Consider the following 12,847-nt stretch of genomic DNA (forward strand, 5'->3'; position numbering starts at 1 on the left):
TGTATCTCTTTATTTCTTTAGCTTATTAATCATCATGGTACTTGAAGTTGCTAACATGAAAAACACACTGTAAGAATAAATAATCATTATTATCAAAGTGCTTTCATAAAATGATCAGTAGGATTAAATCCTTATTAAGGCAGCATTATTGGTCATGATTATCATTATTATTACATATTAATTAGTCGTACCAAGATAGTGCAGCTTTCAGAATTATCTTTACCAAAGTCAGTTAAATACAAAGGTTTGAAATTGTAATAGATTTAGTGGTTTAGGACATAGTACTGGGATTATAGATAATATTATTTATTCAGTTCAGTACTTGCAAAGAGCTGATGATGTGCTCAGTGCTGTGCACAGCAGATTTGCTGTCTGAAACATATACTTTAAGAAAGGTAAATGATATAGTTGAATTAGAGAACAGGGTTTTTTTTCTGAAATCTGGGAGTTCAGTGTTGTTTATGGCTCTGCTACTTCCTGTGTCTGTTAAATTTCGTGCTTTGTCATTTATTTAATCTTTCTCTGACTCAGTGCATTGATGTGCATAAAGATCATTCCATTAATTAATCTGTGTACATCATTTTAAATTATAGGTACCATATAAGAGGGGAGCATTTTTTCCCATACCTGAGAAGAAGCTGCAGCTGGCATGGATTGCCATGTCTGTAAACTCTTCATAGATGTGGTGCCTGTTTGGTTAATGTAACTGTGAGGTGATGTGATGGGCAGATTGTGTACAGCACACTTCCCTCTTTTTCTTTTATCTGAAGTGATGCTATTACTCCTGTCCTTTGATGGAGTAACCTAGCCAACTTCAAGAGATGTGGGATAAGAAAAGACTGACAAATAAAATATTGTTATGGCAGGTGTTGCAAGATGGTACTGTTATATAAAGTCTTCTGTGCTTTTTTTTTTCCCCCACTTTATTATGTGAGCAAACGTTCGGTCTTGGGAAGACACAATGTGTTTGTAAATTTTCTTTTGCAAGGTCTTGGATAGAGAAAGTCAAATAATTCATTTTGTTGCCTCAGCCTCTGGATGGAGTTGTTCTGGAGACAGATACTCTCCAACAGACAGGCATTAGTACTTGGCTAAATTCCTGAGCAGAGCCATTGCCCTCCTGCTGCCATCTTTTTTGCAGGTCTAATTTTGCTTGCTGCCTTCTCTCTTTATGTCATGCCTCAAATTTAGCATCCCAGGCTCTTCAGGGGCAAGACTCTGTGTGAGATACAGAAATCCACCTTAGGCACTGATTCTGCCTGCAAAGCTGGACCAGGTGGGGAAGTTAAAAATGCCAGTCCCAGGAGCCACCATATTGAAGGGGGAACTGGTGGGTCAGACGGGAGCAGATGCCCCAGGGAAGGACAGCTCTCTGACCTCTGAGTGCATAGGTGTCACCTGGGATTCTGAAATTTCTCTTGAAGGTTTATGCTCAAAGGAAGCTAACACTTCTCTACCAAACAGCCAAACAGAGTAAGGAGGAAGCCTTTTTTTTTTCCTGCTAATTGGACAGCTTCTAGGAAATGGAAAGTTAAATGTCCCTCTGCTAAATGTGGCATATAGAATTAAATTTAGGTCTCAGAAGGGCTCTGCTCACCAGCATTTTTGAGCCCTGTGTGCTCTCTTAGCCTCTTCCAGTGTCACTGCTACAATTTGTGTTTTATGCAGTGAAATACCAGTGGTTGAATTACTTGATGAGATGTCCCAACTTTGTCACTTGCCATGTGAGTGATATAACCATTGTTTTATAGGATATTCCTGTAACAGCCTTTTCTGAATGTTTTGGAATAGCCTGACATTCTTAAGAGACAGAAGAGATCCAGGTTGAGGTCCCCATCCAAGAGAGGAACAGTGGGGTTTAAAGTGTGCATCACCCAGGCCACAGGCACGTACCCCAGCTCCTATAACACAGGGTTTAGGACATGTTTAAGAGTATTGACTAAACTGGTCCCTGCTGGTTAGTAAATAGCCTGTGGTGCTCAGTAACCTGGTCTAGATTCTTGCCATTAATGTGCCACAGGGGGCTTAACCTATTATGGACATAATGGCTCTTCCTTTAAAAGCACCAAACTCCGCTTGCACTCAGTGTCGTTTTGGGGTATGCAAGGAATGCACGAGCAGGCTGCTGAGAGCAGCAGCCAGTCATTTGAGCAGGCTGAACTTTTTGCTTGGCTGCCCTATTTAAAATGGGTACCAGTGGAGCAATAGATTGGCATCTGATGTTGGTTAGGAAAAAAACCCTACACGCTTAAGTGAAACAGTAGCAAAGTGATTTTTTTGTAAATCTCTGGAATTAATAATTACAGCTATTTGAGAAGAAAAACAGTATCATTCATACTGAAATATATTCTCTTCCTTCCCACAGGGGAAGCCTGTGTAGGTGTGGAGCTGCAGTCTGGGAAATTAAAAAATGCAAATTAAAAAATGCAAATGTAAAAGAGAGGCATTGCTTGCTGCAGTGCTCTAAGGGTTTTCTTGAATAGCAGCAAATTAAAGAAATGCTATGTAATCAAAGTTTATATCAAGCCTATGAAAGAAAAGCAGCATTATCTCTAAATATAGTGATAGTACTCTGCTCCTGATCCTTTCTATTGTGTACATATTACCAGTAAATTACAAAGCTGCTGTATTATGGGTTTCAACAAGTCCTTGAAGAAAATGCACATTGCCCTTTTATATGCCACTTTATTCTGTTGTATTAAAACATGATGATTAGGAAGGAAAAGGTACTTGGGCTACCTATTTTTTTCAGCTCAGTTCATTCAGGTTTCTTCACTCCATTTCCCTTTGCTGTCAGTACCAACAAGTGCTTCCCAACTGGAGCTTTTTGCTGCCAATGGTAATACAGGTCAATCAGATAAACTGCACTGATTGTATAGAAGTTTAGATAGTAGATTGTTCTGTCTTCCACATCCCCTCTCAATTTAGCTGTATATAACACTATCCACCTGCTTTTCTCAGTTTCACATCAACTTCATTTGTGGTCTGTTTGCAACATTTCCCACAAAAGCCCATCTAGGGGATAAATGCACATGCAAATATTTTCTGTTCAGTGTTCCAAGATAAGCACAGTGCAGTGAGAAGGAAGGTAAGCAACAAGGCCACTTAGGAACTTCCCAGCACAGGGGTGCAGAATGGCAATAAATGGATTAACAGCACAGAGAGTGGGCAATGTGGCTGAGGAAAAGGAGAGAGAATCAGGCAAATGGTGCATCCTAGCAACATTCAGGTAACCTGTGGTCTCCAAGGCAATATGTAACTGATTTTGAGAGGGATGAGATCATTGACAACTAAAATGAAAAATAAGCTGTGATGGAAACTCATATTTATTTGATTGCTAATTACAATCACTTTCTCCTGCAGAACTCAGGATATGTTGGACATGACTAAGAACAGAGGGCCAGCCATAAACCACGTAGCTGGGAGTTTCACCAAAGGTAAGGAAACTCTCATTAGGTTTTGCTACCTTTGTTTGAAAGAACTTGTATTGCTTTGTGCTGTGATGATTGCACAAGTTTCATTATTTTTTTGTGATTCTTGGTCAGCAAACTCACTGGAGCCAGAGATTTCCCCATGACAATCTCTGGGGTCCTGCAGAGATTGGGGGGAAAGTAAAATAGAAATGGAAGGTTGTGGAGTCTTCTTTCCTCAAATGTTACAGGGGAAGTTTGCAACCACAAGGTTGCAAGGTGCAGAGCCTGGAAGTTGTGGAAAGTAGAGCAGATTTGTCTAAAAGCAACACAGGCTTTACACAAATGCTTGTGACCAGACAATTCAGATTCTTTTGGCTGAAAATGTGCCTGCAGTCTGAGCTGTACACAGAATGCAGCTCTGGATTTGGCAGATTGAGCAAATGAAGACTTCAGCAGAATCTCTAGGTACTTGAAGAAACTAGGCCAAGAACAGCAAGGTAGATAGCCGCTGAATAAAATATTTTTTAGATCCTGATTTTAATTAAAATGAAGCATAACTACCCCATTGTGGCACCAGTACAGTTTACAATTCTTTCCTCATTTATTTAATGAATCAAAACAGATAAATCAGTGCTTGCAAATAGTGCTTGCAAAGTCTCCTAGATTAAGAGATGAAACTCAGATAACCTTCACCAAATATATTAATAAAACCAGAATTAGCAAAATACCCCAAATACTTCTGTAGATGAAAAATACTGAAGGGATTTGAAAACTGCACTTAACAATTGCTGTAAAAAGCATACTTTTAAATTTAATACTGTAATATAGGATATACTACTTACTGTTCATACTCATTAGACAGAGGGTATTTGAATAAGATATCATGCAATGGAAAAAAGGTGGCATTATCAGAGCTGTTATGACTGTGTGATGTGTTGAGATGAGCAAAGATTCCTCCTGGGCATCTTCTTGAGATACTTCTCATATTTCAATAACTTTCCCTTTCTCTTGGTCTGTCAAAGAGGGAATTAAAACATAACTGCATTGGCAGTGCAAAACACTCACTGGTAGACTGTAAAAGTCACTTATGATGTGACCTTTACTAGCTCAGGAGATGAACTCCTCCAATCCCAACCGATTACTGCAAAGGACAGTCACCATCACTGTTTCTTTACTCACTTACTGGATCTTGACAGACATTAGTAACTAGTCTAGCTCTGCTCTCAGGGGGCAGTTTATTACAGAAGTACTTAAGTGTTTCCATGATTAGAATTCCAAATACTCCATGGTACCACATATGAAACTCAGGTCTACCTCTCCTTTGACATTTCAGTCCTAAATTGAGACGGCCACTCAAATTTTACATTCTCTGCAGTGTGCATTTAGCAGCCCTGAACCTTTTCCAAATAGTCTGGCTTTAGCTGCTTAGAAGAATCCATTACTCTCAAATTCAAATACCATCATAAAAGCTGCTGTAACACCAGGGGTCCTCAAAAGGTCTTTGCCCAATTCACCTAACATTATCAAAGTGCTTGTAACTGGACATTTATGTAACATTCCTTATTTTAGTCTATTTTTAATGTAACTAGCATTGACAAAAGATGGTGATTTTCTCAAGGTCTTAAAAGAATCTAATATATCTTTACTATTGGGTCTGCTATTCTTTACACTCATCCCTTACTCCTGACAGCTAGAGTCAAATTCTGCTACCAGTAGTTGCTGGTTTTATGGGTGTCAGTATTAGCTGTTCTGAAGCCTCTAAAATGGCTAAAGAACTTACTGAAGTCATTATCATTTCTATGGCAAAACAAGTCAAGTTGTCAGGCTCATCCTTTTCAAACCAACTAAATCATACCTTCCTGCCCTGACATCACTGGAATTACCCATCTGTTTCCTGTATTTTAGTGCCTTGTTGATTTGAGAAGTGCCTCACTCATGTTTCTAACTTAAAGTGATGTGCTGAAGCACATCTGCAGGCATTGAAGCAAGCTTGCAGCACCTATTCAGTGAATGGATTGAAGGACTTTTGCCTCTAAAGCTATTAATCTTGTACCTTCCAAGCAGAGAAATCAATAACATTTTGGAAAGTCAAATTGTTCATAACGGAACTGTGGGTGGTATCAGTGCAGAAAAAGCTCATAGCTACTGGAAAATACAGAGGAATATATGTATTTATTTGATATTGGGTGGTATCAGAAACATAGAAAATATCTCTAGCAAGAAACAAACAAGGAAATTTTTGTAAAAGCCTTGTTGGCCAAAGAAGGGGAGAAACAGATCTAAAACCATAAGAAGCAGGGCTGTAAGAAGTAATAATCAAATGCACATAGTAACTAGAGCTGGACTACAGTGCATAACCTTTTCCTTCAAATGTGGATTGAAATCTTTCCAAATATCAATTAATCCCTAATCTACCATGCATTTCCTAGTTGCTTCCTGTGCATTATTAATGGACTGGTCACCCTGAGATGAAGGTAGGAAGTAAAAGCAATTAAATTCCTCTCCCACCCCTGCAGATACAATTGACCTAGAGGATTCAGCTACGAGTAAAAATTAAAAAGCTCCAAAAAAGAATAAGCATGGCCTTCTTGCTTGAGCCAGACTGTATAGTCTAAAAAGCTGCATGCAAGAGCAACAGCAAGCTCCCTTTATATAAAATATCAAATTCAATGATTCAGGGCTGATCAAGGAGAAAAAGCAGGTGCCCAATCTCTGCTGTCTTTTCCTAGTGGTGTCCTGTAGCTGAATGAAAACTTTAAACCAGAACTCCAGACACTGATTCTTTTTTCAGTGTAGAAAAGAAAAGCCCATCTGTCTCCTGGGAAGTATTGATTCCATTTGAATTCAGAGAAACAATTTTAACTTCATTCTTTTGTGGAGGGTGATGGCCACAGAGTTCAGGAAGGCTTCTGACTGTGTAACACAGTTCACTCTGGCCTGAGAAGGATACAGTCATCCTAGCCTGCAATTCCCAAACAGATCAGTCAGCAGTGGTAACAAGGAGAGCTCTGTGGCTGCTGTTTGCACTCGAACGTTAAAGGTTTGTGTTTGTTTCCACAGTGTTGGAATGCTAAGGTGAAAGTCTGTCCCTTTTGCTCTGTTCAGAATCACTGGAGATAACATACTAGGCTAAAATAGGTGTATTTCCAAATCACCCCAATTATCCTTCTGTTTAGGAAAAAAGTCTCCTAGCTCAGCCAAGATTATGTTAACAAATTGGGGTACATGAAGAACTGCCTGGTAAAGGAAGAAGGAGGAAAACACTGACAGTGCCTACACAGGGAAGAAAGGGGAAGGGGTGTCATGAGGCTGTATCAATGCAGAGGTCACTCAGTGTCTGTGAGTGAGATCCTGGGCTGTACCCACCCTGTGTGTCACCACAAGTACGCCTCACTGTTGGTTCCCTGCCATTAGGATACACAGTGAGTGAACCAGGTCTGGCTCTCCCTGCCATGCAATCCTGCTGCAGCCAGGAGAGCCCAGTGACAGAAACCAGGGTGGGCTCATGCTGAAAGGGGAACCTGGGCTGGCAGGGGAGCCCAGCTGAGGATGACTGGAATGGGAAACAGGAGGGATTCATTTTTGCACTGTAACGAAAAATGGCTTTGGAAACGGGGGGTGCAGAAAGGTGGGCTGTTGGCTGAGACTGAAGTGCCCATAAAACAACAGGCAGGATGCAAATTGGGATTGTCATAAAATACTCAAACAAAATTATATCAAGTATTAAAAACTCTGCTTACATGCCAGCAAGAACTGAGTAAAGCCACAGAACACAAGCTTGATTCTGTGCCTTTTAATGAGACCATTGTACCCATTCTTCATAACAACATAAATTAAGGAGAGACCATCCACTTAGATTTTGAATTTCCATATTTGTCAAACTGAGTTTCTAGTGGGTTTTTTTGCTCTTTTTCTTTTAAAAAGACAAAAAATAAGGAAATCGCAGTATATTCTAATCACTTGTCAAAATCCCTTTTTTAAAATCAAAGCTGTTGAATTTTCAAGAATCCTTTTTATGCATATAAATTACTCTGCTTTACTCTTTTATGATTTAAAACTGATTTTATTAATATTAGCAAAAATGCTGTCACAGACAGTCTAAACTCTTGTCCCTTAACTCAAATCCCAGCTAATTATGGCTCAGCTGTAAAGTTATAAACCCTTAAAAAACAAGGTTTATAAGAGAAGTATTGACACAGTCTTAACTATAGCCATGTGAATGGAGCCACTGTAATATTGTTTGGAAATAGTGTTCTAAAAGGGAATCTTTTATGAAAAGAGATGCCAGCTGTTCACTTTGGAAACATTTATTTCATTGGCTCGTGATAAAATTGGCTGCAAAAGATATTATTCTGAAACACAGAAACTTCTTAATTTCATTATGACCTGAAGTCACTGAGAAAGACAGGATGCCTAAGAGCAGTGAAAAAGGATTGCCACTGTTAGTTTTTCCTATATTGCTTTTCAACAAATATACACATTTTCTTAGAATAATTCATGCTGGACAGGCCCTCAGAAGGTCATCAAATAACTCCTGCTCAGAGCAGAAGAAAATAACAATATATTATTTTTATTTCATTTTTTGCAACAAATATTTTCTTTGTATTAAAAAAAAAAAATCCACTTGCTTTGCTTGGAGGGAGCAGAAGTCTACAGGCATGGCTAGAACCCTCTGCCAACCCCATCCATGTTCCACAGCCCAGGATTGCATAGGCATAGGTGGCTGTAACCACAAGAACCCAAAACCCAAAGAGATAAGTAAGAAAAAAAAAAAAGTTAAAGAAACAGAGAGGAATGTGTCTTGTTGTTGGCTGATGATCTGCCACATGGACTGTGAGTCAAAAAGGTTGCTGGGTCTGGGGGCAAGATCCAGCACCTGAGAGTTGGCAGGGATGAGATGCCACAGCTGAAAATGCTGCTCCACTGATACCCTTCTGCAGAGAACCTAACAGGAAATAGCTGTCTACCCTAATAATGAGATCTGCCAGGAGTCTCCTGTACATCACATGGAGCTTGTTGTATGGAGAGGTGGATCTCTGTCTGTGCCCAGGGACACCTGGCTGGGAAGTCCTGAAACCATATCCTACATAACCTGTATTGTATTATATATATCTTTTATTAAATATATCTTTATTCTAGCATATTTTAATGGTGCAAAAACTCTCGGGAATGCAGAGGAGGAAAGAACTCCTGTTTCCTTGAGTTACTGTTCTGTAATGTCCATGCAGTGCTAAGACCCAGATCTCTGTGTGTTCGTTCCTTATTGCTACATCTCTTTGTCCTTGAATAGTGCTGATGAACTTCTTGTACTGGCCAGTGTCTGCTGCTATTATTGACTGCAGTCTCCATCCTCTGCCATGTCATTGAACTTCCATCACCGTTGGCTTCATTAGCAATTATTGTTTTGGTGAAAAAAATCCTATACCATGTATTATGGGATGACCTGAGGCCATTATGGAACTGAACGTTCCCATAAGGATAATCTAGCCACAATATATCAAAGTGCTGAGAAAATATCCTTTGTCTCAGGTCATGTAACCAATGTGGCTGTTAAATGTTTTAAAAGCAGTTATATAACTGGCATTTAAAATGTTTTATTGAAAACCCTTAATGCTACTGTAACTAAAATGACCTTTAGTGGAGTAACACACATCACATCTTAAAATGGGATTTGATTAAAAATATCAAATGTTATAATGTGCTCGTGGCTCTACATGTACCATCCTGTCATACCAACCACAGAGGCAGATGTACTTGCTTTGGCTCTTCAATATTTTCAGCTTAAATTTATAACCTAGTTACTTTACAAGGAATGATTATTATAAGCTTTTAAACATTCCTTGCAATATCTGACATATGAGCACTTTATTATTGGTATTTTTTTATGAACAGGTGGTATTTTTTAAGGCAGATGTTCCCAAACAGAGAGCATTTGATCTAGGGAGAGTTGGCTGATCAGAGGCTTCTCACTGGCTTCTCTTTCTTTCCATGCTATGATTAGATCTTTCTGAGAAACAAAAAATGCATCCATTAATCTATACTGTCATAGAAGAAACCACAAAACTGCAAAAAGTAGAAAGGTGATTTTACATGGTAATGCAAAGCAAGACAGCCATGATTTTTTTTTTTCTTCTCTTAAAAGATTGCCCTTACTAAAAGCAATTTCAAAAGCCCAATAGAGAAATGTACACTTGAAAAAATATTAAATGTCATGTTACAAGTCATATACTGCTGATGTCTGGAGTTTTGAACACAAAACCATCTGAATAGTAAGAGTGGAAATGTTTTTGAGCCCAAGATAACGAAGCTAGAAGTAGAACAGATACACAAGTGGAGGGGGAAAAAAAAAACCATACAAAACAGATTCCCTGAATGACAACTGAAATGAGAGATACTTTTTAAAAATGGAGAAATGCTCTTGCTGAAACTATCTAGCCCACTGAGAAACACAATTCTTTTTTCACTTTCAAGTACTCTGAAGAGGGCTAGGTGGAAAAAAAAAACCTTACTTCAACAGATGAGAGCAAAAGATCTTTTTATCTTTCTATTTACTTTCCTGTCTAGTGGCTTTTTCCCTACAACCTCACAAGCACCAGTCATTCCAAACATTATCCTCACTATTTTACAGGTAGGAAGTTGAGTCATAAAGGAGTAAAGCAGTATCCGAGATCACCAAGGCCTGTGAGAGGTAGAAATCAGGAGCTGAACAGAGTCTGTAACACATGCTTTCATCACATAAATATTCTTCCCACCCCAAATTTCACTCCCAGTGCCTGTGCAAATATCTCACTCATATTAAACTGGGATGTGCAGAATGGGCAAGACTTTTTGTACATAGGAGCAGGATTCAGGAATCCAGAGGATGAATTTGTTTCCAAGGTGTTCATAAGGAAACTGAACAAATATGTGTCCAAAACAGACACACAGCTTTGAAAAATAGACACAGAAATACTGGGGGAAAGTTTATCAGAAGTGTTAAAGAAATAAGGGACAGCAATGAAATTTAAAGTTAAGAAAACAGACTTGGTAACTTCCCCATATCTGTTTGTGCTTTCAGAAAGTCACCTCTAACCCCATGAATTTAAAAGCTACAGCTACAAGCTTTTAAATACCTTGGTGCAATTCTAATAATTGATCAGTTAAAGCAGTAATTTGGCAACAGCTCTGGCAAATAAGGGAGGGTCCTGCAGGGAGATGAAGCTTTTGAGGCTTGGGAAAGAGGTGAGAGGAAAGGCTGAATAAGAAGGAGCACTGGGGGGCTGGAAACAATCCAGAGCACTGGGGGAGCCTGGAACTACAATGAGGAGACATGGGAGCATGAGATGAGTAAGAAATACCAGCTAAACAAGTGTTGTACTGACAGAGCTTGAGGAGTGATATTTCAGGTATGAAATCTGTTTCTTTGTGGCTGGTATTTTTGACTGTGAAAATTGTAGAGGTTGGCTGGGTGAGTCAGAATTGGTGCTGTTGTTGTCAGTGATGCTGTACAAAGAATGGGGTTGATTTCTGGAGCCATGGGAGGGAGGTGCCTTAGGAGAATATTTTTGAGTTGAAGAAAGTCAAGAATCCTGTTTAAATGTGTTTAAACAAAAGCACAGAGAGGGCTCTAATGTTGTTAGCAATTGCACAAAACCCCTGAAAGTTGACACCAGCCAAGTGCTGGAAAGAGGGAAGTTTGAGGGGGTTGAAAATAACTCCAGTTGTGAGGATCATACAGAATAGTCAGATCAGCATTTGTGCTCAGTCAGCCCAGGACTTGTCTGCCAGACAGTTTGATTTTTGCAAAGGGAGAACAATGGAATCGTGCATGCAAAAAATGATACTTTGTGGAGGGGAATATCTCTTGACCAAAAGGAAAAAGGGATCACAGGCTAAACTGATGTTTAAAACTTAAAAATGTGAGCAAGAAAAAAATAGGAAAAAAAAAAGAGACATGGAACAAACATAAACAATAATAAATTACTCCAAAGGCACTGGATAAAGTAGGCATGTTGGTGGTGGCAGCTCCTGTGTGCTATGGGCCACGGTGCAGATACCAGTGAGCTTGTAGTGTGCTACTTATTTTGGTACTTTTGCAATAAAAAATGAGTAGAAGCAACAAAAATGTATGAAGAAATGTCACTGTGGAGCTGGGAAATTAGTAGGTTTCTCATGGAATTTCTTCTGAAGGGGAAACATGAAATAACCCTGAGAACAGTAAATCCCAGTAAATGTTTATACACTAAACTTCACTCTGATGAGCAGCTCAGTCCCCCTCTGCCACAGGGCCCTGGAGCAGAGCTGGCAATTAATCTCCAATTGCTTGGGTGGGAGCAGTTCACAGCTCAAGGGGCTCTGTGGATTATAAATCTGGCAAGCAGAATGGGAACTCAGAGAACTGGTAATGAGGGAAGTGCCAATAGTTAAAGCTATAATCACCAGAACTGCAGGGCAGATAGTCGACACCTATATGGCAATTTTCAATTCAATAACTAAAGCTAACGGAGTTGCCTAACAACACCACTGAGCTGCGATTACAACTGGCAGCATTATGTAACTGTGACAACCAGACGAAGTGAAGAAAAAAAAAAAGAGAGAAATGCATGTATATTTCCAGTCCTAGTTACTGAAGGAGTCTGGGGGATGGAGCCCCATATTTGAAAGCTGCAGAGAGAACATACTACAACCCATTTTGGATATTCCTCATCAATACTCTAGGGATCTGCAGACACACACAAAGAAAAGGATTAGACAAAGGCACTTTTTTTTTCTCCTTACCATGAAAGTAGCACCAGAACCATATTTTTTCCACTGATTGAATAATGCAATCCAAGTATTCCTAAAGAACCTGGAGGCATGGCTAGCTTCAGCTCTAGCCACCAGTATGGAATTTTGCACTGCAATGTTCTCATGTTCAAATTTACCATAGCAACCTCCACATCACATTTAATACACAGAGACATCCCTTCTCTTTCCTGTTTAAAGAGCCCTTGTTAAGTGGTTTTGCTGTATTTTAGATGCCAAGATGTCGGTAAGATTGATGGAAGGGTGCACAATCAAACTTGCAAGGAGAGCCTAGCATCTAGCTCATTATGTAAGAGAATTAGCAAGGCAGTTCTTTTGACATGACAGTCCATTATGGCGGCTGTCAATCATACCTTAACATATGCTTTTTTTGTCCTCTTTGGTGATTTTTTTTTTTTAAAGTTGTTTCATTCCTGTTCCTCAATAAGACAGCATGTAGATGCTTTGTGTGTGTGCACAGTAGCTGTTGCAGATCTAGATGGGCAGTGCTTTCTCCACATAATTGCTGGGTAACAGATAATTATGCACGCATGTGTAATCCTGACTGGTATGGCTCTTTGTCCCAGTTACATGTGCACAGAGGCTTCAGTCTGCTATGGCTTCTCATCCACCTCATAGTGATTTTTTGGTCCTCTCATATGAGATAGTGA

At 39.4% G+C, this 12,847-nt stretch overlaps 1 protein-coding gene across 2 annotated transcripts in view; it reads left to right on the forward strand.

The window, feature by feature from the left end:
• Window positions 1–12,847, forward strand: part of MAMLD1 (mastermind like domain containing 1) — a 246,200-nt gene that overhangs the window by 116,139 nt on the left and 117,214 nt on the right. Inside the window, exons 1-2 of one of the 2 annotated variants that reach the window (XM_059859614.1) lie at window positions 3,103–3,229; window positions 3,364–3,437. The gene's annotated coding sequence lies outside the window, so the exon portion shown is untranslated. Of the gene's footprint in view, window positions 1–3,102; window positions 3,230–3,363; window positions 3,438–12,847 lie in introns of those variants that run through there. The other variant, XM_059859613.1, reaches the window with a different exon arrangement.

The sequence above is a fragment of the Haemorhous mexicanus genome, chromosome 14 (genome assembly GCF_027477595.1).
Source record: "Haemorhous mexicanus isolate bHaeMex1 chromosome 14, bHaeMex1.pri, whole genome shotgun sequence".
In the NCBI taxonomy this organism is placed as follows: domain Eukaryota; kingdom Metazoa; phylum Chordata; class Aves; order Passeriformes; family Fringillidae; genus Haemorhous; species Haemorhous mexicanus.